Below are 16,214 nucleotides of genomic sequence, written 5' to 3'. Positions count from 1 at the left end.
TATGACCTCAGACACTTGACACTTACTAGCTGTGTGACCCTGGGCGAGTCGCTTACCCCCAGTTGCCTCATCAAAAAAAAAGAAAATATTATTTATTATATGAGATGACTCTCTGGGAGATGGAGTAAGAGGAGATAGGATGCTGGGAATAACTATAATGATGGGGAAAAAAACCCAGAATACATCAACAAAAATTTATTTTTAAAAACATCTATCTTACAAGAATCAAAAATATGAGAAATTCAGAGAATTCCTATACACATAAGAAATGTGTATAAACTGATGCAGAATGAAGTAAACCAAGCCAGAGAACAACATATATGATACTATCCCATATAACGAGAGAGTCAAAGAACAAAACATAGAAACAGTAACTATTTGAAAGAGAATGCTGCAACCAAATAAGTACTGGTGTCCACAGGAGCAAGAAGTGACCTTTGAGACCTAACCCAGGAATATCTAAGACAAAGATACATCTGGCAATCATGCCACATCTGGGCATGAACTTGATGGAACGGATGCTGTATATATAAACTGCTAAGAGTGAGCCCACCTACTCCCATTGAAAACCATGCTGGCATGGGAAGAGCATGTCTCTGAGTCACTGGAGGGAAAGGTTTCTACTTTTGGTGTGGATACATCTTTGAGGTAAATATCCTTTTGTAAAATCTGACTGATGCGAATGCATTGTTGGTGGAGTTGTGAACTGATCCAACTATTCTGGAGAGCAATTTGGAACTATGCCCAAAGGGCTATAAAGCCATATATGCCCATGGACCCAGCAATACCACTTCTAGGCCCAAAGAGATCATAAGAATGGGAAAAAGGACCCACCTGTACAAAAATATTTATAGCAGCTCTTTTTGTGGTGGCCAAGAATTGGAAATTGAGGGGATGACCATCAACTGGGAAATGGCTGAACATGCTGTGGTATATAAAGGTAATGGAATACTATTGTGCTATAAGAAATGAGGAGCAGGCAGACTTCAGAAAAAACTGGAAAGACTTACATGAACTGATGCTGAGTGAAGTGAGCAGAACCAGGAGAAAACTGTACACAGTAATAGATACACTGTGCGATGACTGACCTTTATAGACTTAGCTCTTCTCAGCAATGCAAAGATCTAAGACAACTCCAAAAAGCTCATGACGGAAAAAACTATCCACATCCAGAAAAAGAACTTTGGAGTCTGAATGCAGATGGAAGCAGACTCTTTTCTCTCCTTTTCTTTTGTTGTTTTGTTTTGATTCTTCTTTCTCGTGGTTTCTCCCGTTGGTTCTAATTCTTCTTTATATCATGACTAATGTGAAAATACACTTTTTTTTGTAAACTTTTTTTTGGTTAGGCAATGGAGTTAAGTGACTTGCCTAGGGTTACACAGCTAGTAAGTGTTATGTGTCTGAGGTCACATTTGAACTCAGGTCCTCCTGAATCCAGGGCTGGTGCTCTACCACTGCACCACCTAGCTGCCCCTGAAAATACACTTAATATGAACATATAAGTAGAGCCTATATCAGACTGCACGCCATCTTGGGGAGGGAGGAGGAGAATAAGAGGAAGAAAATTTGAAAGTTAAAATCTTATGGAAGTGAATATTGAAAACTAAAAATTAATAAATAGTTTAATTTTTAAAAATCTGATCGATGTTAAGTAGTGAATTAGAACTGCTGCGCTAGCCACTGGCACCTAACAGTGGAGAGAACACAGCCAATAAGTGCTTGAGCCAACAACAGTAGAAAAAGTGATGCTGTAGCCCACAGAGTTAGTATTAGAGCTAGAAATCAAAAACCATCTAAAACCATAGACATTTCTATGACCCATATTCAGCTGGAAAGCAGTACTTCATTTGTAATGTTTATGCAGCCTTAACAAGCTCAAGAATACTTTATATATAGTGGCACAGAGAAATCTATCATTCGAATTCCCTGTTGAATGAGCAGAACCTTGTTTATTAGGCAAGCCAAATGCTCGGTAAACCTCAGGGTCATAAATTTTGAGCTGGAAGGAATCCTAGAATACGTTTAGTCCAGTTCTCGAATTTAACATATGAGGAAGCTAAGGCCCAGTAATCACAAAGTTAGAAGTGACAGTGCCAAGCCTTGAGTCTGGCTGGGTTCTTTGACTCCAAAACTAATGTTCTTTTCCACTGTCCCACACCTTAAAGTGTGTGTGTGTGTGTGTGTGTGTGTGTGTGTGTGTGTGTGTGAGAGAGAGAGAGAGAGAGATACAAATACCTACATATGTGTATAGGTATGTGTATATATAAATATGTGTATATATCTATGTATATATACACATATATTGTGTATATATCTATGTACATATACACATATGTAAGTTATGATTATTCTCAGAAACTTTGGAAGTCACTCTACCTGAGGCTTATAGCACAAAATAAAAACTTAAGCAAGACAGAAAGCATACTTACAGTGGAATGTTTCCAAAACTGGATTATTTCTTCATAATACCCTATCATATTAAATACAAAATAGTCCGTCCATTCATTCCAGTCCACTGACATGGTCCCTGAAAATTGTAAAAAGACATGATCAACTGGAGAACGGCTGAAGAAGTTATGGTAGGTAGTTGTGAAAGAATACTGCTGTGCTATAAGAAATGGTGAGTTCAATGTTCTTAGAAAAACATGGATAGACTTGCAGGAAATAACAAAGAGCAAAATGAGCGGGACCAAGAGAACATTTTATACAGTAACAGCAATAATGTTTTATGAACAACTTTGAGGGGCAGCTAGGTGGCGCAGTGGATAGAGCACCGGCCCTGAAGTCAGGAGTACCTGAGTTCAAATCTGGGCTCAGACCAAACACTTGACACTTACTAGCTGTGTGAGCCTGGGCAAGTCACTTAACCCTAATTGCCTAAAAAAGCAAAAATTAAAAAAAAACTTTGAGTAAGTCACTTTGACCATTATAAATACCCAAATTAACTACAAAGAACATATGAAGACACTATCTATATCCAGAGAAAGAACTGATAAATAGAAGTATGTACAGAATGGTTTTACATAGATAAACATATTTGTGCCTAATGGTAGCTATGTCTAAGGTGGGAGGTGGAGTGGAGGGAAGAAAAATAAAGGAAAACGAAAAGAAAGTTACATGACAACTTCTTTATATATTTAAAAGGAATAGCAAGTTGTACTTAATAGATTTGCAGTTTCATGTACAATCATCTTTTTTTCTTTTCTACTATGTTATAGAAATGTTTTATTTCTTATGTTCAGAAAAAAATACTTTTTTAAAAAATAAAAATAAAGGGATTCACCAAATTGCTCAATTAAAGGAAACACAGGGTCAAAAACAACTAAAATTCACAGTTGAAATTAGCATAACTTGCCCATTCAGAATGGCACTGCTAGTAAGTCTACCCTGTATTGCATTGTCCCAACTACCTTTACTTCCCCATAATAATGTCAATGCATAATAAAAAAAAACATGAATCCCACAGTAACATCTTTCAAAATAGTGAATAGTCCTTAGATTAGCAGGTAGCAGCAATCTAGCCACTCTAAAAATGATTGCTGGACCTTTTTCTCCCCAGAATTGGGCCAAAAATAGCAGGAATAGTTTAGAGCTTAGAAATACATGTGAATGACAGCACTAAGAAGAATTAGGATGGGGTGAGGAGTAGAGACTGAAAATGGGAAGTTGTAGAAATGTGCTGAGATTGCCAGGGCCTAAAGGAGAACCTGCAGAGACATTTGCTTTCCAGAGGGGGAACATGTGCGTGGTTCCAATTCACCCGGTTAGTGCCTACAAAGTCGTGCTAGTGTTCTCTGAGTCTCTAGGCCAGGGAAGGGAGACACTGTTAGCAGAGGCTTTAGGAAAGAATAGAATTGGCATTATTATATTATTATAAAAATCAGATAGTCTCTGATTTCAATATCCATCTTATGTCTCTGGATTTAGGTTCTAGATTGAATTTTGGCAAGCACTGAAACATAGTTCCCATTTATAACAAGATTTCTATGGGACAAAACTGTTTGCCTCGCCCCCATCATTTATTGTTTAATATAACATACTGAATTTTCCCAGGACCAATTAACATTGTTAGGCAAGTTATGTGCCAGTTCAATAGATCACTTAATTTTTTTCTTTCTGTCACTGGTACAGATCTTTATCTTCGTTCCACTTCACTCTAATATTTCTTGGGAACTTTACCCCTCTCCTGTCTACTTTTGGTTGACTTCCAAATAGCTGCAAGTGCTTTACTTACCTTTAGTTTACAGGTATGAAAAGAGGATTTTCACCAGGGAGAGTTCAGAATTCATCTGAAACAAGGACTATGTGTGATTACACCTACTCTCTGTTGTCCTTCATATGAATTCTTGATTTGATCCAGGTGTAATGGGCATATAATCAGAGAACCTCTACACCCATTGGCTCTCGCTAGAGTATCCCCATAGAGCCTGCTAGACATTAGACTAGTTCTTGTGCCATGAGTGCTAGCATTTGAGCGAGGCCCTTTCCAGTGACACATTTGCCCTGGGTCCTTTTTTGGAGGGCTATATATACTGGCTGAGAGCTGAAAGACATGTCACGAGGAGGTGCTGTGGATAGAGCACTAGGCCTAGAGTCAGGAAGATCTGAATTAAAACACAGCCTTAAACACTTACTAGCTATAGGGAAAGTCACTTTACCTTTGTCTACGTGTTCCAATTGTAAAGTGGGATAAAAACAGCTCATAGGGTTGTTGTGAGGATCAAATGAGATAATATTTGTAAAGCACTTAGAACAGTGCCTGGTACTCAATAAATACTTGTTTCCTTTTTTCCTCCCTCCTTTGGCATCATGCAGCAAATGGAGAAAAATGAATTGTAGCAATAAGGATTGGCTACTGCATCAAAAAGAGCTACCCAATCAGTAAACCTAAAAAGGACCCACTACGCCCTCTAGCACTCTCTTCCTTTCTTTCTTTCTTCCTGCAGCAGGCGTTGTGGAACTTTTTCACTATGACTTTCCATAAGGAGAGAGAGGAACACCTCCCTTTGCCCATGTGCATAAACAGCAATCTTGAGCAACGGACTCCCTAGGAGTAGCCACCTCAGAAGCTCTTGGGTTCCTCAGTTGGTACCAGCTACACTGAAGGAAGGAGGCTTCCCACTTAGAATGTTTCTTAGAGAAGATAATGTCTAACAAGAACCCAACTCCAGCCTGGCTTGCCAGATATTTACCTTGTTCAAGAGAGCTGTTCAGAGAGAACGTTGTTAAGGTGAAGGTAAAATACCAATTCATTAGTTTTACAAAATGTCTCATTTTTAAAAATTTTGACTTTTGAGTCTTTTTCATTTTTAATTTTTCTTTTGTGCGGAGGAAATAAATAGCTGTCCCATATCTATCTCTATTGAACATCGAATACCTTTCTATTCCCTTTTGGGGAGACTCTTGACATGAACCATATGTAAGCTTTGAGTGATTCTTTCCCAGGGTTCTAAAGTATGAGTGTAACACCCAGAAAGTTCTTGGGGGGGAAGAAAAGAACAAGAACCCTCTCTTTGGGAGTCAGGCTCCCTCAGAAGTGAACCTGGTCTGTGTACTTGGGTCTTTGACTAGGGGTCCCTTTTTGTTGTCGTTCAGTCGTGTCCAACTCTCCATGACCCCATTTGGGGTTTTCTTGACAAAGATACTAGAGTGGCTTACCATTTCCTTCTCCAACTCATTTTACAGATGAAGAAACCAAGGCAAACATGGTTAAGTGATTTGCCCAGAGTCACATTGGTAGTAAGTGTCTGAGGCCAGATTGGAATTCATGAAGATGAGTGTTCCTGACGTCAGGTCTGGCACTCCATCCACCACACCACCCAGTGGTCCCAGGGTCCCTTTAGAAAGGGTTTTTTAATCTTTTTGTGTCATGGACCCCTTTGGCAATCTGGTAAAACTTATGAACCCCCTCTGAGAATGTTTTAAACCCATAAAATACATGGCATTATAATTATATTGAATTTAGATATAAGAATATTTTTAAAAATCCAACTTCTCAGACCCTAGCTTAAAAATCTCTTCTTTAGAGGAAGAGCTCAAGTACCTCAGCCCTGTGATCCTAATAGTGGTTCTGTGTTATTACAGAGGCATTTAAGTATAATGCTTTCTGTACTAACATCAGAGGAGAAAGTGTAAAAACTGAAAATCCTGGATTCATAATCAAGATTCTATCACTTACTACCTGTGTGACCTTGAATAAATCAGTTAGCCACCCTGGGCCTCAGTTTCCACATCTGTAAAGTGAGATAGTTGAACTAAGCCTCTGAAGTCCCTTATAATTCTGGATCTATGACCTTCCAAAACTGGGCATACTGAAGGAGGAAAAGATCCTATCATGCCAGTAAAGTCACTGCCACAGAATTCACCAGTAAACAGAAGGCCCCTGCAGCATTTTGAAATGGTAGTAATAGTCTGCCATTAGTAATAAATTGTCAGAGTATGGTGTGGTATGATACAATGCCAACACAACCACCAATTTGTACCACCTTCTAATTCTGCAAACAAAGACTTCTAAAAGACCACTTGCTATACAAATTAAAAAACAGCCTCTTACGTAGGAATCAACCAGGTCTCTATCTGAAAGTTATTCTCTGTCTATAGCTATTTTTATAGGAATTGCTGGTTTACCCTAGCATCTGTCTAGCTTTTCCTAAAATAAAATGCTGTACCAGTTCAAATACCATTACCACCGTGGATGTACATACCATCTTTCAGTATGAAATTCAAAGAGCTACAGAGAAATTTTTTTGAAATGTGATCACATTATGTTCAAGAAGATATTACAAAAGAAGTGAGGGATTGTTGCAGTTTCATGATATGTTATGGGAGTCATCTCAAAAGAATTCACAGACTCAGACCATCTCCAATCCAAGCAAAGGCATTTATTGAGAATTACGCTCTCCAGTGGGCTGAGTGCCAAGAGGAACCAGCAGTTTAGTGAAAGCAAGACAGATTTTTATAGAGCAAAAGATGTAATTACATAACAGAAATTATGAGTATTAAAAAGACAGGAGGGGTTTTTCAAGGGATTAGGTAATAGGGGAGGGGTCCTAGTCTCGGTGGAACTACGCATGCAGTTTCCCATAATGCATATAGAAAAACCCATTTGGGGGGACATGTATGTGTGATAATGAATAATAAGCCTCTCTACATCATAAGTTCACCTAAATGAGAGCTTTTGCTATTACTGTGCAGATGCATACTTAGGAAAAGTCCTTTCTATTGTTCTGGGGTCCATATCCTACTCAGGCACCCTGGTGGTGCTGCTTTCTGATTGGCTGGCTATTGTGTTCCTGTCTAAGATTACATGGGTGTGGTTGTGGCTGAGTACAAGGACACACCTGCTGTTTCTGTGAGAAATATGAAATTTAGGTCTGAGGGCAGTGGCTAGCTAGAGGCAGTGGCTAGGATTCCATCACATAGACATACCTGCTGTTCTAGTGAGGCATATTTGGGATATGGGGTCTGTAATGTAGTTAAAACCAGACTGTGTGGTCAAATCAGGACATACCTGCTACACAGAGAGGCCCATAAGGAAATCAGAATATTGGGGCTGGGGGCAGCTTTATTAGGATTCGATGAGGATGGGGGCAGCTAGGTGGCACAGTAGATAGAGCACCAGCCCTGAGTTCAAATCCAGCCTCAGACCAATCACTTGACATTTACTAGCTGTGTGACCCTGGGCAAGTCACTTAACCCCAATAAGAAAGAAAGAAAGAAAGAAAGAAAGAAAGAAAGAAAGAAAGAAAGAAAGAAAGAAAGAAAGAAAGAAAGAAAGAAAGAAAGAAAGAAAGAAAGAAAGAAAGAAAGAAAGAAAGAAAGAAAGAAAGAAAGAAAGAAAGAAAGAAAGAAAGAAAGAAAGAAAGAATCCAATCAGGATGGCATGTACCCTCAAGGATGTTACAATATGACTGAAGAGGATAATAAGCACAAATGAAAATACACAGGAGCCCACAAACATAAACATACACACAAGGTAACAGAAGAAAGGGTGGTTAGTGGAAAAAGGAAGCAATAAGAAAAGTAATGAGGATGCCTTGTGCCTTATACTATCTATAACTGGAGAAAATTCACAAGGTTAATTCTTCTCTGAACTTGACCCTTTCTAATGTTTGTTACCATCAGAGCTTTAAGGAAGAATGACACTGAGCAATATTTTAGTATTTTAATATTCTATGTTCTCCTCTTCTGAAAAGGGATTGAGGATGCAAAACTGACTTCCCTTTTCAGCCAGCAGCTCTGAAGGTCTTTCAGCAAGTGTTCAGTAGAGTGCAGGGTTGATAGAAACTTAATAAAACAGTTAGGACTTTCAGAGAGGAAGAGAGAAAGCACGATAGAAAAATAGCATGGGGATAATAAACACAAGGACTTTGGGGAAATTTTCCAGCTCAATACAAACATGCAAATCCACTTTTAAAAACTTCTCTAAAATAGAAAATGGAATTTTTAACAATAATCAAAAACTTAAGATAGTGAAAGAGATTGGAGACATTTTGATTTTTATAGTATAATACCAATTTCCTTCTTTCCTCAAGAACACAGACAAGAATGTTGCACATGGGATGCAATTAGATTATCTCTCCTGCTCTGGTTATCTAGAAAAAAAGACCCTCCTCCCAAAAAAGAAAGCTTTGGCCTCTGGTTCAAAGCCAAAGAGAGGAGATGAGCTGCACATGGGCCCTTCTGTGCCCAACATAGAATAGAGGAAAAAGAGATGAGAGAGACAATAGATGTCCAAGATGTAAATCTGCTCCATAGCTTTCCCACTCCTTACAGTCTAGTCAAATCATCTTCCTTCTTGCTACTGTCTAACAGAGATTCTTAACTTGATGTTCATGAACTTGTTTTTGAAACAGTTTTGATTATTTTATTTCAATATAATTTGTTTCCTTTGTGATCCTATATATTTTAGTTTATGTATGTAAGAACATCATTCTGCGAAATCAATCCACAACCCTCACCAGACTGCCAAGAGTTCGTGACACAAAAAAAAAAGGATAAGAATTCCTACTCTGTAGAGCACTCCTCATCTCCCCTGAGAGTCTGAGACAAAATCACACCTTCTGCATTGATCTAACGGTCTAATTATCGGTCTAATGGCCTAATAACACAGTATAATTAATAATGGTCTAAGCTAATAGTCACTAGAGACCCCTAACCTTTTTCAGGTGACATGACCCTTTTGACTCAAGCAGAGCCAACAACAGCAAAAATTCACCTTCAATCCATCACCCTATTTGAGCTTTAGCCCTTCCCAAACCTATCGTTCTTCTGTGGTTGATTGAAGAATAAGGGTTGGAGAAGGAGGACAGAGGAATGGAAACGATAACTGAAAACAGATCTTTCAATTTGAGATTCTTTTGGAAGAAGTCTCTGAAAAAATCTAGATTAATAAACTGGAATGAATCACCTTCATCTGAGGTTCTCCACTGAGTAACTCTCTTCTCTGGCCTTATAGATTAAGGTGAGTGGCATTATTACTTAGTTTCAGCGGGACACAAACCAGTTTCTCAGGCTGAAGATCGTAAATGAATTTCCAAGCTGTCTTTTTTTTTAAAGAGACAGAATAATTTTAGCTAATAAGAGCTAATCTGTGCTATATTCAAAATTAACTAATACACTACTTGCACAAGTCAAAATGGTACCTTTGTAGGATTCATAGACTAAGAAAAAAAGATAAATTTGTAGCCAAGTTTTTCTGATACAGAATATTAAAATGAAAGCTTAATGTTCCCAATGAAGAATGAGCTAACCTTTGAAGAATATATGTTGCCTGTAGTTTAGAGACATTTGCACCCAGGGTCTTGAAAGCCTGGACTATATCTAAAGGTTCAATTTTTCCCTTAAAAAAGAATGAAAAGAAAAATGCACCAATTGAAAGCCTTTGAAAATACAATGACAAGGGGAAATTTTAGGGGCGATGTTATTATATTCTGCAAAACTGTATTGCCATGATAGACACTTTATCACTGAATCTACTTACAAAGAAAAAGAAAATAATTGAATATCCCATCTAAAGGCATGAAAAGTTCTCTCAACATTATCATAAGGGCACTTGAAAAACAACAATAAACCTACATGTTTCTTATTTTTAAGCACATCTATATTTTACATCAACTTAATTCAATTCAACTAGGATTAGGGCACCTACTGTGTGCCTAGCTAGGTCATGGCTAGGTGCAATAAGGGATACAAGAGTACCTTCTGAAATAATCTTAACTACCACTAAACCTATCATTTTAATTTTGTGTTACTTTTATAATATAAAGCATAATATAATGAAACGGTTAAATGTGTGATATTGACAAAGAAGGGTCAAGGTCAATGGTGATGCAAAGTACCAAAGAAGTACTGGGGGAGGTAGATTTTAACCTTGAAGGGAAAATAGATCAGGACAGATGGAAAAGAGACATAAGAGCCTCAGCACAGGAAATACAGCATAATGTTCTAAAGGTAGCAAAGTTGTTGTTAAATCGTTTTTCAGTCATGTCCAACTCTTCATGATATTATTTGGGGTTTTCTTGGCAAAGATATTGGAGTAGTTTGCTATTTCTTTCTCCACTCATTTTATAGATAAGGAACTGAGGCAGTATTGAGTGCCTTGCCCAGAGTCACACAGCTAGTAAGTGTCTGAGGCTAGATTTGAACTCATGAAGATAAATCTTTCTGGTTCCAAGCCCAGTGCTCCATCCACTGTACCACCTGGCTGCCAAGGTTGCAATGATTCTAGCTCAAAAGTCTATCATTACAATAGCAGTTATACTTCAACGAATCTTTGATATCACTGTGCAGATAATCAACAGCACAGATCACAAACCATTCATACTTTCTCAGCTTGAATAGTTCTTGTACATGTCCTTCTATAAATCCACCATGGAAGAGCCCAACAAATGAACTAAGGGCCTTCATCTCGTCCCTTTCACATTATGTGTGTACTTAAGTGGACATTGCTAGCTGTCAAGGTCATGCCTTGCTATTACTATACAACCAGCCAAACTTTTCCAGCCATACATTTCTTTTTTTTTTTTTTGAGGCAGTTGGAGTTAAGTGATTTGCCCAGGATCACACAGCCAGTAAGTATCTGAGGCCAGATATGAACTCAGATCCTCCTGACTCCAGGGCTGGTGCTCTACCCACTGCACCACCTAGCCGCCCCTGAGGAGACCACATCTTTAGTCACAGTGTCAACTGAAAGGCATAGAAAACACAAGATCCAATAGTTGCTATTTATTGTTTGTTGACTAAAAAGAAAAATTTGATATAGAACAGATTCACTTCAGAGGTTCTCCTGCAAATAGTCATTTTCTGTGTTGGTGTCACCATCACACAACATTCTTTGAAAGATACAACAATAGAAATAACTATTTGACAACTCTATGATTATGAATATAAAGAAGCATAAACAGGGAAATATATACTTGCCAACTGTGTTTACTACTCTCATGGAGAATGTCCGGTAGAGAATCCAAATAGAAGGAAGGATTCCCCATAGCTGGTGAAGTCTTCTATACGCTCCTGTTTGCAGACTGCATCAAGCTCAGAAATATTGTGGAGACTTTTAAATGATTGAGATCTGTAGAGGGCCGGCTTTGGGGAGTTGGAGGGCTTTGGCCAGCCCGGATCTTACCTGTAGCTTGTACTAAGCCTGACAGCTGTGAAACTCAGGATGTCGGCTCACCACCCCCCTGTTGCGTCTCTTGAGAACAGGATGAAGGAAGGGAGAAAACGGATGGGGTACAGCACAGGACGCAGGAAAGAATGTAACAGACAAGGTACAAGGAAGTAAGGAAATCACCTAATTAGATTTGTACTTTTCATGAATAATAATGTTACTATTGGTTGATCCAGTACTATATAAGCCTGAGCCCTCAGATCAATAAACAGAGTTTGTTCTTCACTGCTCTCACCTGGCCCGTGATTCTTTCTCTCTTCACACTCTGAAGGCATCAGACCACAGCTGGGGACACAGGCGCTCCCGGCAGAGATCCATACTTATTTAGAAGAATTTGGACTAAATATCCACATAAGAAAAACCAAATGAGTGAAAAATGCCTAGTATCCAGACTATGATATACAGTTGGATGGATAGCCTGTAGAGTTGGCTCTTCAGGAAGTCAGGAGGATCTGAGTTCAAATCCGGCCTCAGACCAGACACTTGACACTTACTAGCTGGGTGACCCTGGGCAAGTCATTTAACCCCAATTGCCTTAAAAAAATTTTTTTTAAAACATGTGGTCTGCTCTAAGACATCATTTAGAAAAGCCTACTTTTTTCCATATCTTCACTGAGGAAACCCTTGATATGTGTATAAATTATTCTCATTTTCTGTAGAGGTTGGGAAAGAAGTCTTGTTAGTTATTGACATTTTCTTAGTCACCTTATTATGGTAGTAATGAAGCCTGATTTTTTCCCCCAAGAATTTAGCACCTTCTCCTCTTACATAGAACTCAAGAGTAGATCCCTTAGCACCTATAGAATCATACCATCCCTAGTACAGATCTCTTCTGTGCATATTTGTTTTAGCCACAAAATCACAGAGTTACCGAATTTTAGAGTGAGAAGGCGCCTCAGTAGCCATCTTGTCCAACCTATACCTGAAAGGAATTCTTAATATAACGTTGTTGTTGGGGCAGCTAGGTGGCGCAGTGGACAGAGGACTGGCCCTGGACTCAGGAGGACCTGAGTTCAAATTCGGCCTTAGACACATAACACTTTCTAGCTGTGTGACCCTGGGCAAGTCACTTAACCCCACTGCCTAGCCAAAAAAAATTAAAAAAAAAATATATATATATATATATATATACATATATATATATACATATATATATATACATATATATATATATATATATATATATGTATATATATACACATTTAAAACGTTGCTGTTTAATCATTTTTCAGTCATGCCTGACTCTTTATGACCCCATTTGAGGTTTTCTTGGCAAAGATGCTGGAGTGGTTTGTCATTTCCTTCTCTAGTTCATTCTACAGATGAGGATCTAGAAAGGATTTGAACTTACAAAGATGAGTTTTCTTTGCTCCAGGCCTAGCACTCTCTCCACTACTCCCCCCAGCTGCCCGAATATAACATATCACCTCTTTAATGATCCATTCAAAAAACTCCCAGAAAATGAAGTCAAGCACAGTGGCCAGTTGTTTTCAGACTCCCATTTCCCTTTTCTGAAAATCTGAATGTTTGCCAAATCTTCAGTGTTTTCCCTGTTTTCCACAATCAACAAGTTAGTCAACAAGCATTTATTAAGTGTCTCCTATATACCAGGCACTATGCTAAGCACTGGGATAAAAAACAAAGGTAAAAGACAATCCTTACTCTCAAGGAATTCAGCCTAATCTCACAAGGAAAACAACATGCCAGCAAGTATGTACAAAATCTCCGAGAGAAGGCACTAGTATTGAGGGGATCACAAAGCCTTCTTTTAAAATTTATTTTTATCTTTATTGGGGTGGGAGGGAATCTTAGCTGGAACTTGAATAAAGCCAAGAAGCAGAGAGGAAAAGGGAGATTTTGTTTCCAATACATTTCTAGTACAAAGTGGGCACTTAATACATGCTTGTCTATTGACTGCTATCACTGTCTGCTCAGCAATCACATCTGTCATTTTTTTCAGTACCTAAGGATAGAGTACATCTGTTCCAGATGGCTTGAATTTATCAAGACCAGCTAAGTGCTTTCTTAGTATCTCTCCTTACATATATTGTGCATAAACTTCCTGTTAGCCATTTTTGTTCCATCATTTCCAGCGCAAAATTTATTCTCCTTGGCAAAGAAAACAGAAACAAAGTAAGACTTCATCAGTTCTATGAGTTCTACCTTCTCTCTGTGGTCACTTATCATTGACCCATAGACCCATGCAGTGTCCCTAATACTTCTTCCATCCTCTTCTCCTCCACCCCACATAACTATTAAAAAAAAAAAAGCCCACCACCCTTTTGGTTGACATCAGCTAACCTCACCAGCCTCAGTGCATTTTAGCACTACCAACCCCATTTTTTCATGACTATGACATGTTCTTATATTCATTCTCAATTTTCTGACCATGCCTTCACTGGCTATACAGATCCTCTAAAAAATCTAAATTGGCTGGTGAATTCCCTCTGCATCTCTATTAGTCTCTTTTGGCAATTCCCATTTCTTCTCCTTATCGGAATTCTCTTTGTGCCTTCAAAATTTCGTGCTTGAGAGTTTCTCATCTTTTGTAAGCTTCCTTCCTGTATGGATTCCTTAGTCAATCTATTTGGAGCAGCCCCGATGCTGACAGAGATCAGTGTAATCAGTCCAACATCATACACAAACAGGACTCTATGGAGCATCTCCATGTAGAGAAAACCATTTGTCCACTTGGATTTTTTCACAAAACATCTTCCATGACACTAGAAAAGAGCTTTGGTGAACATATTTCTCCCTGCTTTATGCCTCACTGGATACTGATGATCTGAACCACTAAATCACAACGATTTATTGGTCTTCTTCCACTTTCATCTGTAAATGTTCGTTGTATGATCTGGCTTAGTTGGACCTGATGCCAAGTTTCCTGAACACTTGTTTCCATGTTACCTTTGACCTACTTGTGCTATCTAGTCAGCCCTCTGCTGGTACAGAGCACAAGGGTCTGAGATGATTCCCATGGCATCAAATTTCTTGTCTCTTAAGACGGAGTCCATCTCATTTTTATGATGTTATTAGTTGCCCATCATGTGTCATGTTTCCGAGTCTCTTCTTAAAGAAATGATAGGCAGGCTTGAGACTTCTGAATAATTTATAAGCTTTTGGCCTCTTTCATTTCTTTTCTTTTTTTTTTTTTTTGGCTAAGCAATGGGGTTAAGTGGCTTGTCCAGGGTCACACAGCTGGTGAGTGTTATGTGTCTGAGGCCAGATTTGAACTCCAGGGCCAGTGCTCTATCCACTGTTCCACTTGGCTGCCCCCCACTTTCATTTCTTGTCTTAAACCATAAATTCCAATAAAATTAAGTCAAAGAAGAACAAATGGGAAATCCTATACTTGGGTTTAAAAAAAAAGTCAACTGTACAAGTATAGGATTGTGATTCATGACTCTACAATAGTTTCCATGGAAATTAATTGCAAGTTTTAGAGAACTGAAAGCTCGATAGAAGTCAACAGTATGATGAGGCTGTCAAAAAAAGTGAATGCAATCCAAGGCTGAATAAATGAAGTAGAATGTACAGAAGAGAAAAGTAAGAGGATACACAGTACTTTCCCCTGGTCACCTCGAATTGGGTTCTGTGTTTTGTTCAAGATGAGTCATTTTAAGGACTTTATTAACTGGAGTGCATCCAGGGGTGGGCAACTTAGAAGGTGAAAGGGTCTGAAACCAGCCCCTATGAGAATTTTTCTCTCTTCTTAAAAATGAAATTAATATAGTAAAATAATGAAAGAAACAAATGGAGTTAGGTTCTTTAAAATATTTGGGGGCATAGCTTTTTGTAAAAGACATTTGTAAGGCCAGTATGATGTAGTAGAGAGAAAGCTGGCTTCAGAGCCTGGGAGACCAAGCCTCCAGTCCTCCTTCTGACACATGCTAGCTGGGTGAGTCATTTGATGTCTTAGTGCTCTGGACAGCTCTACCCATTTCAGAGCAACAGCTACACATTTCAGAGAGGGTGGCTACTTGTAGTGGTAAAGGGAGTTTTCTCATTTGGAAGTTCCCTATACCAAAGAAATCACAGAGCAAGACCCTTTCCCTATCACTAAAAGACATCTACTGAAACACACCCTTAAATCAAAGTAACATTCATTTTATAGGTTCACTTGTGAATGAAAAAAAAAAGACATACCACTATCATTTTTGTCTAGACTTTTAAATGTCAGATTTAATTTTTTCCCATGGTTTTTAATATACTTTTAAAATTCATCAAAAACTGGCTTCACATCTTTTTCAGAATCTCCAGATTTCAAAGTACCCTCTGAGAAAGAAAAAAAAAATCACATAAATTTAGAGAAAGCCAAGCCAATTTATATTATTGGAAGTATTTGTCCAAGTAAATCAGTGACTACCAGTAATCTATTTTTCAGGACATGGATATGCCAACCAAGTTATACAACTTCAATAATATGACAAATGTGTTTAAAGTGCCTACTATGTGCCAAGGCACTGTGCCAGGTGCTAGAGATATAAGGGAAAAAATAAAAAAGTCCCCACCTTCAAGGAGCTTATAGTCTATTGCAACCTTT

At 38.4% G+C, this 16,214-nt stretch overlaps 1 pseudogene across 1 annotated transcript in view; it reads right to left on the bottom strand.

The window, feature by feature from the left end:
• LOC110217802 (mitochondrial adenyl nucleotide antiporter SLC25A24-like) overlaps nucleotides 1–16,214 on the bottom strand; it is a 43,821-nt pseudogene that overhangs the window by 23,508 nt on the left and 4,099 nt on the right. Inside the window, exon 2 of the transcript XR_013487091.1 lies at nucleotides 9,753–9,841. The product of XR_013487091.1 is annotated as a mitochondrial adenyl nucleotide antiporter SLC25A24-like (transcript). The remainder of the gene's footprint in view (nucleotides 1–9,752; nucleotides 9,842–16,214) is intronic.

The sequence above is a fragment of the Phascolarctos cinereus genome, unplaced genomic scaffold, assembly GCF_003287225.1.
Source record: "Phascolarctos cinereus isolate Bilbo 61053 unplaced genomic scaffold, phaCin_HiC Scaffold_5;HRSCAF=322, whole genome shotgun sequence".
NCBI classification, from domain to species: Eukaryota; Metazoa; Chordata; class Mammalia; order Diprotodontia; family Phascolarctidae; genus Phascolarctos; species Phascolarctos cinereus.
Note: the sequence above shows the minus strand (reverse complement) of the source record. Positions and strands in the feature narration are given on the sequence as shown.